We start from the raw sequence: 21,326 nt of genomic DNA, 5'->3' as shown, positions 1-21,326 counted from the left end.
TGTAATAAAACAAGCAGGATAAGAGGATGCTTTTGTTGCTGAAGGTTAAGCAGGCTTTTGACTCATGAGAGAGGAAGATTCAGTTGACCATTTTTGAATTATGAAAGTGAATTATTAGAAGGGCTTGGGAGGGGGATATATCTGGCTCCAAGTGTTGCAAAAATTTGTGTTTTCTGCCTTGCTCTGTTTTGCTCTCTTTCATTTCACACAGATTTCAGGGGATTGTCTTGGAGCTGCTAATTTCTGTGTCAGCCTTTTCAATGCATCCTCAGGGACTGAAACCTGACATTTTAATAAAATGCTTGTTATACCAAGTGTTGTTTGAAGTCAATGTATGTCAAAAAGTGGAGGTTTCTATATATTTAAGAAGAGTCTATAATGTCACGTCATGGTGTAGTAACTATCTCAATTACTGCTCAGGCGAATCTGCCTTCCAGTTCTGTGTGTAGAGCCACAGCCCCAGGGAGCTGTGTCTGACTCTGCCTGGCCATTCCCTGTGCAGCCTTCTTGTCCTCCAGGGCTTCCTTTGGAAGCTGCTTCTGCTTTATCCTCACTCAGCCTTGGGGAGAGGTGGTCATTCCCCTGCGGGGCAGGGCTTAGGATTCCCCTGCACACCTGTAACACACCCTCCAGGGAGAGCCTTGGAGCTGGCACTCCTCATGCCTCTTTCCCCATTTACTGAGGATGGGGTGAGACTTTCCACATGTTGGCAGAGCTCAGACCATAGCACTCATTATTTCATCTGTGGAGATGACCAAAGCAGAAGGAGGATCACAGGTAATAAATATCAAGGAGGAGAACAGATGCCTTACAACACCTTGGTCATTTCATTGCGTGCACACCTACAAGATGTGCAATACAACATTAATTTCACAGTTACCCAGGGAGGGATGTCTGAATTTCTGACATTATCTGGTTAAGAATACTCAAGGCATCTGAACTTCCCCTTTTCTGGAGCTTCACGTTTCGAATCAAACTGGTGATTTCTAATTCATCTGCAAAAGGAGTTAATTGTAAAAAATTAAATCTGTTAATCTTACTTAGGCTGTTGATTTTTGAAATATTAGAGCCTATTATTTTTTCTGTGAATTGGACAGTGTTTTGCTAAAGGGTTTTGGGAGAAAAAATCCAGAGAACTGAAATAGAACTGACTTCTATTTCTGACTTTGTAATAGTGAGGAGAATTTTATTATTGTGAACCCTCTCTGCTAAAGAATGACTCTCTTTATAGTTTGTATTGCAACCATGCAAGCCTTAATTTCAGCTTCTCAGAAAGCCAATGAACTTCCTTAGGAGCACTGCTGTCATTTGTCTGATCCAAGAGTATTTTGGTGCAGATTTTGACAAAAGAATTATTGAAACAGTCTCTGTACAAACAAAAGGGACAGGAGGAAAACTTCTCATCTGCTTTTTAGTCTGTTGAGAGCTGTCATGAGGTAGCAGAGAGGAAGATGCAACAACCACCTACTACAGCTCAGGTATCTGAAGGAGATCCATATGGAAATAGCAAATAATGTTTACCTCTTTCTACCCTGCATATTTTAACTTCTGTTTTCTTCCAAGACTTTATATTATTAAATTTCAACAAAGTAGGGCTACTACCATTGATTAAATTCAACCATGAGCTAAGTGCTGGCTTACACCAAAAACACTTTTATGGAACTACACCAGACTTGCAATAACACAACAGCAGAATCTTTTCACCCAGCTGGTGTTTACTAAAATGCCACCTCAAATTTTTAAAGGCAGAATGAGATTGAATCTCTTCACCAACTTGCAACCTAAACTGCTCTGAAATGTATGATGTGAGTTTTAAAAAGAAAATTATTTTAAAAAGCCCATTTCAAAGAATGAAAAAAAAATCCCTCCCATGGTATTGGATTGCACTCCAGCCAAGAGGAACACATGGGCCTTCTAAAAAGAGGATGTGCATAGGAAATAGGCTTGCATTGGCATCTCAAGACATGACGGATGCTTTTATGAGCAAAATTTTCACAAGTAATAGTTACTTGGACACGTCCCAGGATCAAGTTGCCCAGTCTGAGATACAGCAGGGCAGCCTGAATTTTGAACTTCTCCCTTTCAAAGGCAGGAATTACCAACAAAAACTGAGTCCCTCAGACTTCTTTAGTTTTACCTCTAACAGTTGTGAGTGGCAGCTTAGTGAATGCCCTTCCTTTGGTCTCCTTTTCAAATTGATTGTCTGTAGTCGAGATGTCAAAATTAACTTGTATTTCGGCTCTAGCTTTTGTCCTTCCAGACCTTTCTAACATGTAATTTGCATCTCACTGTGTGGTGCATCATATTTACCTCTGGATTCATGGACAGGAAAATGTGACTAAGCAATGGATGGAATTCTTTACTAAAGAGCACAGATTAGGCACCTTGCAGCCTGTTACAGTTTGGATTCTGTATGTGAGAGAGGCTTCATTAAATCAATACATTATGTATTATTTAAATGTGAAAATAAATCCATGAGAGCAGTGATCCAGATGAAACTGACATGATTTGTCCTTTTACTTCCAGTTCCTATCTCAGAGATTTAACAATTGATGCTATCTTTCAGAATATCTTTTCAGTCTCCTCTGTAAAACATGACTTTAAATTTAGTTTTGTCTAGTTCTTCTGCTTGACATCATCTCAATTTCCACTTCTCCTGTTACTTTTGTTCTCCTTGGGTGGCTCACATCCCTGGAACCTGTCCCTGTGGGATCAGTCTTTGCTTGTGCAGACATCCAGAACGCATTTTCAGTGTCACTGGGGTGGTGCCTGAAGCTGTTTTGAGCAGCAGCACACGGTGGCTGGAGCCTCCTGGTTACCCGGGTCATACAGGTGCTGCCAACCAGAGAACAGCACAGGGATTTCTGTCTTCCTCAGGTTGCAGAGAAATGATCCATGAAAACATAACAGAAAAAAACCAAGTCATTGGCAAAGCTCTGAGCTTGGCTTCAGACACCCTCCTGGGGTGGGTGGGCTCTTTGTGTGTCCTGCAACTGCTCAGGTTAGCAATGTAAGGATAGAGCTTGAAATTTGTGGTGGGACTGCCTGGATTATTTAATTTTTAAAAGTAAAGTTCGAGATATATCAGGGATTTGAATGAGCGCTCTATCATCTATTACATAATTAATGCAGCCTTAAAGCACAATCACAAAGGTGTGTTGTGAAATGTGCAAAATTTCCTACACATTCATTTCCAAAATTAATTTAAATAATTGTAAATTAAATTACAAACTAATTCTGTACAAATTAAATGGACAGAATATTTTAGAGCTTTACCTGTAAGTTGTATTTTCACCTCTTTGCTTTACACAACCTTGGCTTCCTTAGGACAGAATTGTAAATGTAAAATGGCAGTTGGATTTATCTAGGAAATGCAGACATAAATCTTCAGAGCTCAGAGGCACAGATATTTAAAATATATAACTTACTTTAAATGACCAACAAAATAATAGTGTTATTAGGGTGAAAAGGAGTCTTCTGTGGGATTCATATTACATTCCATTTTGGCAAAAATGCCTGGATGAAAAACAAGTGAGCAGATTTAAATTCACAAATTCTTACTTGGAGATAAAGATTGTGTTTATTTTGCATTTTTCACTTAGTGTGAATACAAAAAGTTAATGTGATGGCTGGAGACTTAAACGCACAGCAGCCCTGCCAACCCTGACTGCTCTCATCATGATGAGGCAACCAGCAGTGACAGTTTTCCTTTTTCTACAGACCAAGGCTGTCAGTGTTTCTCTGTTTGTATTAATGAGAAGGGTAGAGTGTAATTTTGTGGCTTAATGGAGGGCAAAGCAATGACTGAATTCAAATTATTTCATTTTTTTCTTTGATTATGTATTTTCTCTCATGAGTCTGAAAGTAAAGGAAGCACATTTTGGAAATGCTCAGAATTTTCTGTTTCCTCAGTAGTAGCCAAGTGACCCCTCAAACCAGTTCCCCTTGAGCTAACTAACCACAAATGTGAGGTCTTTTCACTTCTTTTATACACAGAAACTTCTCTTCAACAAATCAAACAAACCCAAACCAGCTTTCTAAATCCTCTGGAAAATATGACTTATTCAAGAAAGTATCATTTTGAATGTGCAGATTTTCTGCTTATCATTCATTCAGGTACTTCTTAAGCCACATCAATGGTGGTCTTTATAATGGTTTAACACAGCTGATTGAAATAAAGCCACTGGAAGTTTGGCCTTAATTTTCAATGATGTTTCAAATATGAGAATATCTGTCTGGGGGAGGAACAGAATGAATTTTCACAGTTCCATTATGGCTTTATGTTCAGCAAACAGGACCTCTCCTTCTACCTCTCTGACCTTAAGCATTAAAGTAAAACCCTGGCTTTCAAAATGCAGATCAAATGCAACTGTTTCTGTATTTTGCTTAATGTTTTTTTGCAGGAGCTGAAAATATTCAGTTGCAATTTGCTTTATAGCATGCTTTGTAATTGAGGGACTGAAAAACACCCACCACATGAATTTCTACCATCAACACAAAATATGAAGAATAGCATTGCAAGGACTCTTTGTCAATATTAATGACATATATATATATATATATATATAATTATTATAATTTACATGTAATTTTATTAAACTTATACTTTGGAATAAAATTTACCTAGCAGTGTTTCAGTTCAATTACAGCAATTGTTTTTCAGCAGGATAATTTTTCTGTAGGATTAGACAGGAAAAGTAATTACTTCAGAAAATCCACACACATGTGCAGTATTCTCATGGCTGTTTTCATCATGTGGAGGTCTGGAATGGCTGCATCTTTATTGAATGAGACAATGAGAAACTTAATCTTTCAGGACAAGGAATTCAGCTGAACCATTAAATTACAAAATGACCCTCTGAAAATCAGAGCAAGGTCATTTGGACCAAATAATGTGCAAATACTATGGTCCAGTGTGTTCTTTGCAAGGCTGTATTATTTATAGGTTGGATTAACATCAGCACCTCCAAAATCCACAGGTCTTCTTGGGAAAGTTACAGTAAGGTGAGGAAGTCATGGGCAAGGAAGAACAGAAGGACGTGATCTGAGCAGCTAGAAAAGAACAGGCAGTATCATCCTTCTGGGGCAATTCTTGAAAGCAACCAATCAACAGGAAGAGAGAGTGGGCTTTGAGGAGTTTTTGCAGAGAAAAGTTCAAGTTTTGTAAAGGGGCAAAGCAGTTAATTTTTTGGTAAAAACTTTCCATGTGATCTTCCACTTCCCTTCACCTAATTTCCAAATGAAATACAAAATTTATCTCTTGTACCTCTGTGATGCTTACAAACACAAGTGCATCCTTCTTCCAGAAGATAGGAAGAGAATCACATGCTGAAATATTCTCTGAGCTTCATGAGCAAATGCCCCTTGTCCACCTCCACTGCACCTCCTTCCATTTCAGAGGTTCATTGGTCACTCACAGTAAGCTGGTCCAGTGAGTGACAGAGAACTCTGGGGACAAATACCCTGTTGCTCTCTGCAGAGCTTGACAGGATTGTTGCAGAGATCCCAAGGCCAAATGGCTGAAGAGAGAAAACAGATGGGAATTGCCATGATGACAAGGAGCTGGTGCTTGCTTCAAGGCTTTAAGGAGAGGACTATAGCAGAGTTTTCTCTCTGGATGCTGGCATTGAGTGTGGAGAATATTCAGTCAAGTCCAAATTCCAAGAGGAATGGATCAAAATGGACATAGAAAAAAGCTGTCTTTTTAAAAATTTAGAATATACCTCAAGAACTGTTATCACAAAGATGCTCATGTTATTGTTTCTCACTTATGCCAATTTTTACCAAATCTTCTTTCACAGGATGAGGTGATTTGTGGCTAAGAGCCCAGGTGCCCTGGAACACATCTAATGCTCCATTTGATACAGCACAGATCATGTATCCAGCATACAGCTGAATTAATTATGTTTGCTAGTTTCTGCCAAAAGCCCCTCTGGGGTAAAAGAATTGCTTGGTTTTCTTTAAATGTCTCAAGGATGGAAGCCATTTATCTAACTGGTTTGCAAGCTGCCCATAGTTTGACAGATGATAAGATCCTGGCACTGGATCTCAGTGAGCTTCCAGCTAGAACGGGGCTTTAGTCAGTGCTGCAAAGTTTGTCTAAAGGCTTCCATTATAATTCTTTATCAGTCATTTCTTAAGCTTCTACAACACAGAAATTTTGGCTTTTATGTTTTCCTTTTTGTTTAGCATTTCTTATCTTTGGGAGCTCTTTCTCACAAAAGGAAAAGTTCTCTTTCAGCTATTGTGGGTCTTGCAGAAAACACTTTCATTTGGGATGCCAAGAAATTGGAAAGCATTTCATTGCCTTATATTCTGTGCTCTTGTAGATTTTGTTCTGGTACATTCAACTAAGGCCCTGAGTCCTAGTAAGGTGTTGCACTTACAGAACTGTGTGTCCCTTACTGGCAATCCCAAAGCAGAGTCAATAGAAATGGGCACCAGCAACAGAAGACTTCTCTGGTACAGTTAACCCCCCAGTCCCAGAATAGATTGCAAAAAAAAAAAAAGAATTGTTTTGCTGTGTCAGACCAAATATTTACTACTAAACCCTGTCATTCATTAGCCTGCCTCCAAAGGAGAGAAACAACAGATAGAGAGTGACAAACTGAAAAGAAAAATAAGCAGAAAAGGCTGCTATCCTGTTAACCATCCAATGGTTTGCAGTCACTTATCTCTTCAGTAAGTAGGATGTTTTGTTCTTTTTTTTTAAGAGAAAAAAAAGCATAGGTTTTTTTTAAATGTGTGAAACCTCCATGTATATAAAAAGCATTCTAGAATTGATCTTTGCTGAGGAAAAAAACGTGAAAATGGGTGAAAATAACTTTAAGATGTGTTCTTCAAGCCATGAAGCTGGCATGTACTGCTGGTAACTGATTTTTAACATGGACTGCCTTTTGAAGCCAAAAAACGATTTCAGCGAGAACTGAAGCTCATGAGATTTTCAAAAAACAAATAACAAAGAAATTGTAGCCTGACTGTCACTTGACGTCATCGGAGGCTGACAGATGGGGAAGCTGGGAGGCTGGGGGTCCTGACCCTTGGAACACTGCTCCAAGGCACTATGCACTTCAAGGACCAACACCTCCAGGGTAGATCCATGCTGTGAAGGAATTCCTCAGAATTAGAATGAGGTATCCTGGAGCCTGACTCCAGAGACACCCAGGTCAAAAGTCACATATGGAATTGTAGCTCCCACTGGTTTCAAGATAAAATAAAAGCCTTCTTTCCTATATACACACTTTCCTTTAGGCACAAGCTGATTTAAGTGCAAGTTTTCACCATGACTTCTTTTCTAAATTGTGTTGTGGCATCCTGTGCCTGTCAGGTGCAACAAAAATAAGCAAACAGTATCTGCAAAGTTTAACATTAAAATCAATGTTTACATTGATTCACCTGAAAACACACCTGTGCATGAAGGAAAGAAGGGTGGGAGGAAATGTGCACAAAGACTGAGAGGAGGAGAGAGAAGAAAGATTAAAAAACTGCTCATCCTTGTCCATTATTCCACCTGAGTGAACAACTTGCTGTGAATAATTACAGTGTAATATAACAAAATTATCAGCCACAGCATTAGGGATTAAAAGGTTACTTTATTTTAACAACTGTACCACTGCTGTGGGGATGGGGCACATTGTCACTCGTTACTAATACTGTAGATAATATATTATTTCAAGTGGATTCTGTCCAGTTGTGTGTAGTGTGCACTGTTCTGTGTGAGATAAGTTGAGTTGCCATTGTAACTTTAAATAACTTCTAGTGTCAAAAATAACGGTAAACTTCCGGTCACCATTTTTATTAATCTTTAATTTCACCTTGTCTGTCAGGTATTGACCTTCTGGCCCTGGAGATCCTTGCTAAACACCTTTTGTACTGATTGGAGCAGAACAACTGACTCAACCATTGTAAGAGTGTTTGCCCTTGACCTCACATTCACAGCAGAGTCTTTACAGGCCAAAGGCACTGCTGCCTAGCAACTAGGTTTAGGTGCTTAAAGACTTCAACAATCTATTTCAAATTAGCTCATGAAACTGAAAAAAGTTTATTGAAATCCTATTTCTTCACAGTTTTTTTGCTCCTTAATTCAGATGTTTCTTTCACAAGCCAAATCATATACGAAGTGAGATTTTCAAATGTGCTCGCATTTAAGGATGTCAGACTCTCTCAGTTACCGAGGGATTCCAACATTTTTAGATTTATTCAGACCTCTGTCCTTCTGGGACTGACTGAATGGAGACCACACAAATGCCTTCTGGAAGTCAAACCTGGAAAGGTGAAGTCACTTCCTAAATGCATTGTGGACGCATTGGCCTTGGATGGGAAACGGCAAATGAAGATAGAGATAAAGTTTCATAATTTAATCTGAAATTATGACAAGGTTCTCTTAGGGCTGCAGGGGTCAAGTCAGTCCCATCATGGCCTCTTGCTGGGCTGGGGAGAATCCAGAGGCCTGGCGGCCTTCCTCTTTTGGGCACACCGGGTCACTCCAGGCAAGCAGCCTCTGCCCTGGCTGGGAGCAGAGGGGCTGCAGATGCTGCCCTGGACAGAGGGACCTGCCACTGCTGGCTGCTCTGGCTGCTCTGCCTCCTTCTGGGGCTGGTCCCACTCTGCAGGGCTGGGCACAGGTGTGGGGTGGCTGGGAATCCCATGGTGAGTGACCTCTGAGGTACCAGCTTCTTCTTCCTCACTGGTGGGAGTGCTGTCCTGGGAGCTGCTGGAGCTGAACTTGCTGGATCTGCTGGAGCTGCTGCTCTCTGCTTGGCTGTTGTCCTCTTCCCCAGCAGTGTAGCAATGCAGAATCCTCTGGGCCTCCTCGCTGCACTGGGCTACAACAGCCTCGATGAGGTCATGGACCAGCGGAGCTGTGCACCCCTGAAGGAAGAGTTGCAGCCTCTGGGCCAAGGCTTCAACATCCAGCCCACAGATGCAGAGGTAGCGCAGGATGCTGCTCTCTGTGGCCTCTACCAGCCACCACTGGCCCCGGTGTATTTGCTCCAGCCTCTCACACAACCAGGGCCGCACAGGCTCCAGGAGAAACTGGTTTTTTTGGAATAGTCCTGCCCACACCTCGGGCAGGAGGCCACCCACAGGCTCTGGCTCTGCAGCCCCCTGCTCAGCTGGGGACAGTGTTTCCTGTGGGGAAGACGGAGGGGACACCTGAGGGCCATGGGGGCTGTTCTCATCCGTGTGGTCAGGAGTCCTCCCTGCTGGGTTGTGGGCTTCTGGCAACTCTTCAGGGGAGGTGATGACCAACTGTACATAGTCCCATTCATCCTGTTCAGAAAACCTGACGGTCTCTATCGGTGTCCTGCAGAGTGGGCATGAGGGATTTCTGTGTGTCCACCGCAGGATGCAGCCCAGGCAGAAGCGGTGGCAACAGGGCAGAGCAGAAGCCACGTTTTTCCAAGAGTCCTGGCAGATGGGGCAGTTGCCATCTCTCTCAGTGGCCATTTTCGTCTCAAGCCAGACTGGCCCTGTCTGCTGACATCCAGCTATAAGCAGTGACACATGACAATCAATTCCCTGGAGATGTCACAATCTGACACTCAGTGATGTCACCATCCATGAGTCAGTGAAATCACAATGAGATGTACCTCTGCAGACACACAGCATCAGGAGAAAGTGAAAACACCAATTCCTTTTTTCAATTTCTACATTTGCATGTTGCTCTACTTCAGCCACCAGTATCACATGTCCTTTGCCCTGTGTCTCATCCCCACTCGTGACACCTTGTCAAGGTTTCCTGGGAGCTGGTGGGGTCACTCCACAAGGGTAGATCTGTCTTCTTCTTGTGCTCCCAAATCCATTCACCTGAATTGTGCAGGCAGCTGTAAATCAGTAGCAGCAGCCAGGCTCCCAGGAGGGTCCTCTCTGCCTCTCTGGTTTGCTGAGTTTTCCCACAGCTCATGGGAAGTGACCAAGTGAGTGATAAGTGGAAGCCTGGCTTGAGGGCAAGAGAGTGCTTTAAGCAACAGGAGAGTTTTTCTACCTCTCCATTACCATCTTTGACATATCTTCTAAGAAGAAAGGTCTGGGCACATAATAGCAGTCTGAATAACCCCACCCTGCTCAGACCTAAATACCAGATTTCCACCAGTGATGGCCAACCGGGTCCTTCCTGAGGTCAGTATGAGCTGAAAATTCTAAATCAGAGCTCCTGCTGCTTTGGAGAATGAGCCTGTTATCTCAGATTCTGCAGCAGTGGTGTGGCCAGTCTCAACATCATCTCTACTTCTCTGCACTGACCCTACTCAGCGCCAAGGGCAGCACTGAAAGTGTCACCTGGCTCATCCTGCATCATTCTCATTCCTAAGGGCAGGAACTTTTAAGGATCCCTAGAGGATTCTGGCTCTTTAGGGGAGAAAAAAATTTTAAAATACCAAACCATTTGTCTCCTTGTCAGGGAATTGTCTGAGCATCCTTGGAGATGAGAATCTTGACTGCCAGACCCTGGTTTGTCCTGTCCAGCCACCTGTTGTTTACAAGCAGGATGGGATTAATTTGTCTGGGGAAATTTGCATTTCAAGTAAGATATTTTTTAGTGAGTCCTGTAACCCTTGGTTCTTCTACTTGTGTCTGTCAGATTTACGTCTACATCAGGTGAGGCTACTCCTTTTCAGCTTTCCTTCCCTACGTGATTCTTCACAAATTTGAAAAATCAGTTTGTAGAGAATTTTGAACCAAGAATAAGGTAGGAATAGAATCAGATTGTCAAAGACCTCCAAGACCATCAAGTCCAAGCACTAACCCAACAGTGCCAAGCCCACCACCCAAATACATTCCCAAGTGCCACACTTACACATCCTTAAATCCTTTCAGGGATGGTGACTCTATCAGTGCCCTGGGCACCCCATGACAGGGTGTGAAGAAATTTTTCTGCTTTTTTGCCCTGGTATTGGGAGGACATAATAGCACCGAGTGTCAAGGAAGGAAGTTTCTCAATGAGGACAGGAATTAAAATACCACTTGCATTTCAGAATATAATCACAATCCTTCAAAATCACTGGAAAAGAACATTTTTAGAGAAAGTATGTGAATGTGTCAGTCAAAACACTGCTGTAGAGCTCCCGTTACAGACTGTTGTTTAAAAGACACTGCAGCAGAGCCCATGACAAGATGTCTGAAGCACTATGTTAAAATGAAATTTTTCCATGCCAGAATTTGTTTCTGGAAAACACCTTATTGCAGATTATGATACTCACATGTAAGAGTAATAGAAACCCCAAATCTATCCTTAGTTAAACTGTAAAACCTCAAGACCTGAAGGTTAAGCCTTAGATGGGCAATCTAGAGTCCTACACTCACCGCAGTCAACAGGAGAGGGAAACAGTTCTGAATGAAACAGTTGGGAGTTCTGAACAGTTTCTGGCAAATATTTAACAAAAAATTTCACTACAAGTAGTGGTACTTCAGGGGCACCTGGGGATAAACCTGCCATTTATTCTCCTTTTGGGGATCTTTGGATTAAATACTTAACTGTGCTTGTTTGGGGAAGAGAAGAATTTTCCTAAAGTGCATATGAGTACAGAAGGATGTGAGGAATTTTCTCTCTTAATCCCATTATATGTGCTCATACTCACTGATCTAAAATAAAATGAAACTTTCATCCTTTATTGCCACGTGTCACTTAGGTTTCAATATTTTGTGGTGTTTATGGTAAGCATGCTGCTGCTTTTGTGGGAGCTCAGGGGAAATTAGATGCTTTTTAGAGTGCCTGAGTCTGTTACCAGCCTTGGAGCAGCACGGCACTGAATATTTCACTGTAAATGATTACTGGTAGTGTCTGCAACTCATATTGTACTTGCTGGCAGCAGGCAAGCCTAAGAAAATGAAGTGGGAACAGATGCAGAAATCTCCTCCTGTGGTGGTGAAAGTCACCCCCTTGGCCTGGTTACAGGGGATAAGTAGATTTTACTCTCTCAAAAAGCCTCCACCTTGCATGAGATCCCTCTTATCATTAAAGGATTAATGTTCATCTGTAAGCAAAAAACCACATCTGCTGTGCTGGTAAAAGGAAAAGGTAGCTATGAAATGAAAACACATGCTGGTTAAAACACTTTCCAGCTCCCCTTATTAAATGTCCTACACATCCTATGCAATGACTTTTACAGTAGAGAGAGTGTCAACCCCCTGGTGGCACCTCTGCTCTTTTTCCCACTAGTGGTGATGAGAGCTGGACAAAATATCCTTATTTTACTTTTTTCCCTCTTTTTAATTTTATTCTTTTATTAGAGCTGAGCTGAGCATAGCATGCGGAAAGAAATTAATGCAAAATTCAGAATAGTCTGCTTGAGAATAGAGTAAAATTGAGTTGGATTCTTTTCCACATCTGAGGTTTTTAGACATAGGAGTTTTGGTTCCTACAAAACAAAGCATTGTCTAGCCCAAAGTCACACTCTGCCAGCAGAGAGCATCAACAAAATGCTTCTGGAAAGGTAAAAAAACCCCTTGTAATAGAAAACTGCTGCTTGACTTGGGCTTGAGTTTTGCTCTAGGTCACACCAGATCTTCCTGTTGGGTGCCCTGACCCCTCCTCTGACTCTGATAATATTTGGTGGAATACATTTTAAGCTGGTGATGATACACTGACCAAGCCCTCTTAACGGCTCTGAGTGGTGGCATCTGATTTCCATGCTCGATTTCCATGGAAGAGCTGGTTTGCAGTCCTTTCTGATCACAGCAGCAGATGGTTGGTCCAGCAGTCCTCTGGGGGAAATCTAACTGTCTCTGTAGCCATCTACAATCTTGGGAAAGTAAATGATCATGGCAGCAAGCTACTAATGCTTGGTAGCCAGGAAAAATACATGGGTGTGTAAAAAAATGATGTGGTAGTACCCAGATGAACCAGAATTTTGATAGTCAAGATGGTGATTGGTTTGGGATTATGATGACTTTCTTCCCTGTGAATAAACCACTTCTGTTGCTGTTAAGTAAAACTGCTAAAGACATATGAGCTAGAGACATAAAGCAAGATTAAAGAAACACAGATTGTGTGATAAAAGACTCTTAAGAACTGCAATAGCTGATTACAGCAAAAATATGCTTTTGGAGTCTAAATGAGTATAATTTCTGCATGATCAAATTCTGTGACTGGTCACATAAACTGCTCAAATTGCTCTTCTTCCTTCTGGAAGTTGGATCTTTTAAAGCCACTTATGGAGCAACTTTCTCCATGTTCTGTGTAATATCACATCAGTCTTATTTGGAGTTGAAATCATTGCAAGTCAAAATTTTTACATTTGTTTTCATTTCTTAAAAAACCCCAAAAACCTTTTCCTGTCTAATTATTTAGGAAGAACAAACTCAAGTTCATATACTTCAGGATGTATTTTTTTACATACTGAAGAAAAATGTTCCTACAATGTCTCTTTAGGTTTTAGCATAATTTGCTAAGCTATTTTTTTGTCTTTGTTTGCAAAGCAAACATACAATTTCCTTTTGGTTATAGGTGGTCTTGGGAATATATTACCTTGAACTAATAAGATATTGCCTTGAACTGAAGCATGACCTGTGATTGTTTTAATTTCTCTAGTTAAACGATTTCTTAGAGGACTGATTCTCATTGTCAGTGTATTTGACAACTATCCGATCAAGACATAAGTAAATATTGCTTCCCCTAATACTGAATCTTACAATGTGATATTCCTCCAAGCTGAGGGAAGAGTTTAATGCCTGTGGCTGACATTTATTCACACAAATGCACTGATCTGCCTTTTAAAGAAGGAAGGGTATTTGAGCCATCTCAAAGGCTCAATGGCAATGCCAGTCAGACTGAGATGCTTAGGAAAATGTGTCTGTCAGTTATGTGTGTCAGTCTCATTATGCTCTGAGGGGCCATTCTAGCATCTGTTCTGTAATGCAACCATGACTCAGGTCTACTGGCAACTGAACAAGAATATCAGAATAGCACTGAAGCCAGAGGAATTAAACGTGTGCTTTATTTCATGCAGTGTACAGTGATCCCATAGAGTTAATTCAGCCTCTCAGTGCATGAATCTGTAGAAGTTTGGTGTTTGTTTTCAGGATTTAAGGACTACTTGGGTGTCAGCTGTTGGGGTGTGGGAAGCAGGATCCCAACTCTTTGGCATTCTGACCTGTGGAAGGGGTTCTCCACCACATTCCCAAGCCAAACACTTGTACTCCTGGATAACAATGCTGCACAAAAGGCTGCTTGCCAAACTGCTCAGGACATGAAGACAAGTATCCTGTTGTTTGACGAAGGACTCTCTGTGAGGGAGGTTTCTCCAAATGCACAGTCATAAGCTACTGGCTTTCCATTTGTCAGGGGCTCTCCCATGGAGTGCTGGAGTCTCTCCCATGGAGTGCTGCTGCATTTGCTGAGGATGGAGAAGAATAATGCCTGGATCTACAGTTACAGAGTTAGTTTCTCTAAATTCAGTGCCTGATCTCTCTGCTGAGATTCAGCAAATAAAACACTCCCTGAAATATTCTCTCTAAGCAGAATATTCAGTGACAACAAAAAACAAAGCATATTTGCTGGGCTGAAGGCTCAATATTCTTGCCAGTATAAGGGAGAATCAGTGGGGTTTAGTGACCAAAAGAGCAGTGCTGAGATACCCTCATTGCAGGACCTCTCATTCCTGCATTGCCAGGAACAGAAATTGGTCACAGAGGAGCCAGTTTTGTCCTATCACCTTCACGTACAGCACATATGAGTACGAGTATGAGGACACAGTCCATAAAACCAGAAAAAGTTAAAACAAGCAAAATAGAATGTCACTGGCAAATACTATTAACTGCAAACAACAAACAAATAAACAAAACCTGATGTAATTTAAGTGGCTTTAGGTTGATTTTGTATGACTTCCCTTCGGTAGGTGGTTCTTTGGCAGGAATGTATTGATTTCCCTGGAGGATAGATTAGGATATATCTTTGGTGATTTTTTCCTTTGGTCCCAGCAGAGCCATGGTTAAGATGTGATCTTGGGACATTGACGGTATGAAGATTTTGTACTCTACCACAACTAACACATTTGACCTTCAAGAAATCATTAGTTGTCTTGGGCACCACCTGTCCAGGGATAAACTATCTGCATCTCATTAATACTCTTAGCATAAATGTGTTAATTACAGGATATGCTCAGATACATGAGATAAATATTTGGCACATGTAAACATCACTCCTTTGTAGGACTCAGTTCCTCCTTCCATAGCTTGGCTTTATGCCAGTGATGATCATAACAGAAACACCTGTTTTTATGACCTATTCACTGTGGGCATATCAGATAATAATGCACAAATTAAAACAGGACTTCAGCATTCCTGTATCATGCTGCAGTCTCCCATTTATGTCTTCATTAAAGAAGAGTGTAGCAGGTAAGTGAGCCAGAAATGCCAAAAGAAGATGACATACACAATTAAATAGTTCCTCTTCTTCCTTGCATCCTGGCAAAAGACACATGAATTTAAAGCAGAAGTGATTTTTCAAGGTTTCTAACTTGATACATGCCTTGCAGTAAAATTTTTGTGATGAAAAACAGGATGATGTGATGTAAAGTGAAGCAGCACTGGAAGCGGATGCTTAAACAGGTCTGTCCAGACAGGAATAATTTCCGTCTAAACATTTACACTGTGCTTTGTGCTGTCTCCAGCTTTCCTTCAGTCATAAATTACAAAAATTACCAGTGAGGGGTATTTAGTGAAATTATGTGACACTTTAGTCACTCATCTCTTGATCCCAAATTAACCAAGGACCAGGAGGATTCTGGCAAATTTTGGGTGTCATGTACATGTTGCTGTGCCTTGATCTGTTTTTGGATAGTTGTATCCCAAAATCACAACTTTTCTGTTTATAGAAAATATTAAGCATATGTAACAAAGCTGAAATCATTATTGACAATTCATTGCAACACATTACTCCTGCCTTTTTTCCAAGGCCCCTTTGCTAAGGTGAAGCCACAAACGGTAAGATAGAAACAATTATTTCTTCTTGGCTCTTCCATTAAAAGAGATGTAAACTCATAAAACAAATGCTGGCAAAATAATTGCTCATGAAAAAATACAGTGCTGCTGCAGGAATGTGTTGGTAAATCAATCTTTCTTATCAAAAAACCACTGCTTTGAGAGAAAGAGGAAACCATTGAAGTTTTTTTCATTTCAGAAGAAGCACATTGAAAAAAAAATGTTCATTGTGTATTATAAGGGCTGTGAGAATGTGACTCATAGACAAGAATCAAAATCAGTGGCCTGTCTGACCTGGTTGAAAAGTTTATTTTTCCAGGCTCTCTTTTCAAGAAGCAGGGTGTAATTTGGGCATGAGCCTTACATTATGGAAGTCTTAGGTGAGAAGTCAAGGCAAACGAGAAATTTTTTCTGCCCACTCTTCCTCCTGACCCCCCACTAATAGTGCAGAAGCATCACTGCTTGGTAGGAGTTAATAAAATGCCTCAACGTGGCTTGAATTGCACATTCCTCCCTTTGTGTATAGTACAACTCTGTCACACACTTCCCATTCTTCCATGGATAAGAGGACTTGGGGGAAATCTTTTCTATTAGGGTCACTTAGGTCACGATTAAGAGAACTCTTTCCTCTCTGGGTCTTTAAAACACTAACCAGCTTGTCAGTCATGTTTTTGTGCCTTGGTGTCTAGGCTTAGCTCTGAAAAATCTGAGAGTTTTGTTCAATACACCTTTGCTTTATGCCTTGTTTTCCCATGCTGAATTCCTGATGAATTATGGAGCTCAAGAAGCAGAGAATTAGGGGATAATTTGGTGTAGTTTGGCAAGCCATGTTTCAGCTCCACTATTTCAGTGACTGGGAATCGCAGAGCTACACTTAGTTTTACCTGGTGAATTTTTCTAGCAGAGATATTTTTCTGTGATGCTGAAGTGCTGCTTGAAGAGTAAAGCCTTTTCCTATCCACTCATAATACATCAGGGCCAAGAGAAAAAATATGCTGTCTTCACATAAGGGAATTGGTCAGGGTTTGCAACTCCTGATACCCACAATATGTTTGACTGGTTAGGGATTTTAGATACTTAAGTGCAATGACAAGTTATGACTGCAGTTATGAGGAATTCAAATTATTCAAGATCTCCCCAGGGTGACAATTAACCAGAATGACATTAGCAGTGGACTGTGCAAATTTGGGTAATGGAAATTAGATTACAAAAACCTGAAGAATTAGCACAGTGGTGGTGCTGTCAAAGTTTTATTTCTTCTGATTGGAAATTCCATGTGTAGATTTTGGAGGAATTGAGACGAGCAAGGTTGAGTGCTGTTCACACAAAAAGTCTATGCAAAAGGTTTGCAATTTGTAAGGACTTAGAGAATGATCTCACTCCATGGTGGTGTGCAGTGGGTTCTGTGAGCAAATAACATGCCTCATACAGATGGAGACCTGCTGCACACAAGATAATTGTTCATTCTTTTGTCCTCAATGACAACCTTTAATAACCCAAAACTTTGGATACCTTAATGTATGCCCCAGATCTGCTAGTGGAACATTAAGATATTCTGAATAAAAGACATGAAATGGCCTGTTTTTAAAAACAAGGGCCTTCTTGTTCCTGATCAAAACATTAGTTACTTTTAGGAATGTTTTTATTTATTATTAAAACAGTACAAACATACAAACATTGCTTTTACATTGTATTTTTCTTTTCCTAAGATACCTCGCAGTATTCAATCACATCAAAATATAGTAATGATACCTGCTGCTCTTTTTTCCCTTCCTATTTAATCAGATCTTCAACAATAATGTGTAGAATTCCAGAGTAAGAGTATGTTTTAGTCCTTGACAAGTACCTGCTTTTTCAAGATGCATTAGAGGAATTCACAGGATCTCCTCAGATTCTGCTGAAAAAAAGGCCAAAATCCCAAAATGTCATAGGTAGCACATAAGCACAGTTTCAATGATTGCTAGAATGTTTAAAATATTTCTGAGTTTAAGTGAAATTTGGAAGCTATTTTCTGTTTGGAAGTAATTTTCTGTTTAAAAACTGCAAATAAGAGATGAGAAGAAACTTTTAAATATTTTGAAAGACAAACATAGTCACTTCAAAAGAATATTCAGTAAGAAAGCTTGACTGCATAAAAATTAAAGTAAACTGTTCCCTCCACTGCCATAAAAATAATATTCTAGACAGTTTCTGCTCCCCTAAAAGGGCTACAAAATCTTCTTAAATTTTCTTCATTAAATGTGAAATTTTAAACCAGAAAATTATCAGAAGCTACTGCCTGCTTCTGAGTGTAGTTTGCTGATCTATAATTGCAGCAGTGATTGGAAAAGGGGCTGTAGAAACTGATGCTGTTCTGATTAAATGCAAAGTTTACATATTTCCAGGCATTAAGCTTTAAATTAAATCTTTCAAACAGAGAAACAAGCAGTAATGAACTTGGAGATTATCTCCCTCGGTCTATTGTGAGTTCCAGTTAGATAAACAGATGAGAAATGTTTAGAGTAAAACACTTCAATATGGCAAATTTGGAAGCTTTTTGATAATTCATGCTTTTGTATAAGCATACATGCTCGAATTTCTTTTTTTTCCGTATTTTTTGGAGTTTTTCAGATCTCAAGGGGAGCTTGAGTGCTTTTGAAATGTTGATGGCTCAGTTTTAATCCTGGTGTTGAGCACAGCGTGGAGCTGATCTCAAAGTGCAGCCGGGGAGGTCACAGGTTTGTCCCTGTCCCCAGGTGACCAAAGCCACTCCCACAGGTTGACGCAGGTTGATACAAATGAATCCCTAAATGTCCAAAGAAGTGCAGCATTTCACATGTCTCTGTAACCCTTATCATTGCAGGTCTTACAGAACTTTGCAGATTAAGGGTCTATAACTTTCTAGATCCTGGAGCTGTACACTTCCAAAATCTGTTTCTTAAACAATTGCACTTTCTGCATCCACAAGTGCCAGAGGGAAGTAATTCTCTGGAACACCAGAAAAAGACAGAATTGCATGCATTGCCTGGTATTTGACTGGAAATCCTAAATGGGGTAGGGGCAAGTTGAAATACTGAGTAACTTGATGCTGCTGGAGTAAGTTTTCCATGGCATTAGGTTGCCTGTAACACCTGTAACTACATGAGATTAGTCTCACCAGTGCAGGCTTCATCGTTTCTGCAGGAGTCCTATACAGCAAAATACAAATTAATTCTATATTCTACATTTCCTTTATATTGTACACTCTGAGAGTAAGGCAAAAAGAAGTGCACTTAAGCACCATTTTTGAAAGACCAAGAGATTAAATTTATTAAATTTATTTTTATTTGAAACTCATCTGATGAAACTTTATTTGATGAAACCACTTTGGGAATATGAATGCCAGGGAGATTGGCCATTGCAAAAAGCCAGTTACTGCATTTATTGTTAAATTTAAAATTGTTAGGCACTACTCTGGCAAACTAAATGGCAGGATTTGCAGTGCCCTGTTGGATGTGTGCTGCAGCATCACTGCTGTTTTATTTTGAATAAAGAGCCTCTTAGAGCTATCACTGCAAAGTGATGAAAGGGGCAGTTCCTTCAGCTGGCTTTTCCCTAGAGCCTCAGCTGTTGACACCTGTGCTGCAGATCCCTATTTGAACTGGGATTGCAGCCTTTTGAAGACTTCATAAGGACACAGGGCCACCCAAACAGGCAGGTGTTCCAGGACCTCTGTTCTGCAGAGGAGTTTCAGAGTTGCCTCTCACCACCCTACCAGATTCTGAGCTGCTGAAAAGACAGAGCAGTGCTGGAAAAACTCTGATATTGCTGGCCAGTGACCAGAAGAAGGAGCAAGGTATTATGGTTTTGCCCTGGGCAGGGTTTCACAAATACCTATGTGTGTGTTTTTTCTCCAAATGCTAAGCACTCTAAAGTCTCTGGGAATGTTGCCTGTCAGGACAGGAGCCAGGCAGAAAACTGAAGAGGAGCTGGCTGAACCTCATCTCTTCTGTTAGAAAGGGAATGATTCTTTTGGGATAGGTTGAACATCTGCCTGGATAGGTTTTTATTAGTGCATGGACCCACCACTAAGTGGTGAAGCAGCTGCTTTTCCATGGATAAAAGAGAGGGAATAAATGCTCTCCCTTGACTTTGTGCCACACAGCCAGAAAGACCTGCCTGGCCTTTGTACCTTGGGAATTGGGCAGAAGTCTGAGGATAATGTGTTTTGCTATAGGTCTCTAAGATATTTTGATTTATAAGATATGGCTTAGCTGAGTTCACTGCATTTGCAGGCCTGAGAAGTTCTTGAATGTTGTTAAAAGAGATCTGCAGTAACACTGAGTTAAAGATCTCATGCATGACATCTGCCAGGCCAGAAAGACAAATAAATATATGCAAGACACAGAGATAACTAGGAAGATGTGCAGAAGAGCATGATTGCCTTTTTTCATGCACCTTCAGACTGCCATAAAAAAAGGCAAATCCTTACTATTGTTATGGCAGTTTCTGGAGTCCTGGAACAGGGTGAGAATTTGCAGTTAGCTTGCAGAGGTAACCTTTGTGCACCTGCACACAGAATTGTTGGGGTGGATGTGGGCAGATGAGGGGATTGAAAAGAAGTGGTGACAATGACTCACTCAAGATCATGGGGAAAGTCAGTAGCACAACTCTCCCCACCACTAACATGAGATTTCTCCACTTTGCTGGAGGGTTTTGAAGCTACTTTGTCACAGCAGCATTCCCATTACTTTACTAGACAAATGACCTCATGTTGAGAGAGTGGAAGTAAGCAAGTTCTTGTCAGTTAGAAGATCACTGATGAGGGACATGGTTATCATCTGCATTTAAAGCAACATCATGCAGAAAACATTTTTCAGTGGCCCATCTGCAGTGACAAGAACCTCAGCAGGTTTTCATCTCTGCTATTGATGAGTAACTGTCATTGCCTGATACGTCGTGATTTTTTAACCTTTGAACATTCTGCTGCAATGTGAGGTAAATGCTGGGGTGTGCACAGGTGGGACCCACATTGTGTCTGGTGTGTCCCCTGCAGCTGTTCAGCCCAGCCTGGCCTCCTCTTTACACACAGAGCTCATGTCCCTTGATGTTTTAATCACCCTTTATCTCCTTGATTAATGACAACTGTGTGTGCTCTGTGGCAAGTAAAACAGCCAAGAGATTGGTTGCAGGTCTGTTTCTAACTTACCAGGAGTCAATCTTTTAGAGTATTAAGGAAGCAAAAGGAATGGTGAAAGTAAAAGGGGAAAATGGTAAAATGGGATCAGGAAAAGAGTTGATATTTTGAGAGTTCATTCTCTCGTCTCATGTGCAATTGACAGTTCCCAGCTGGGGCTTTGGAACTGGAATTTAATTTGTGTTAGAGTCATTGCAGATACCAGAAATTATACTTTAACAAGACTGACTTCATTTCCCCTCATTTTTAA

This window comes from Agelaius phoeniceus, chromosome Z (assembly GCF_051311805.1).
Source record: "Agelaius phoeniceus isolate bAgePho1 chromosome Z, bAgePho1.hap1, whole genome shotgun sequence".
Taxonomy (NCBI): domain Eukaryota; kingdom Metazoa; phylum Chordata; class Aves; order Passeriformes; family Icteridae; genus Agelaius; species Agelaius phoeniceus.
This window is presented reverse-complemented; position numbering follows the sequence as displayed.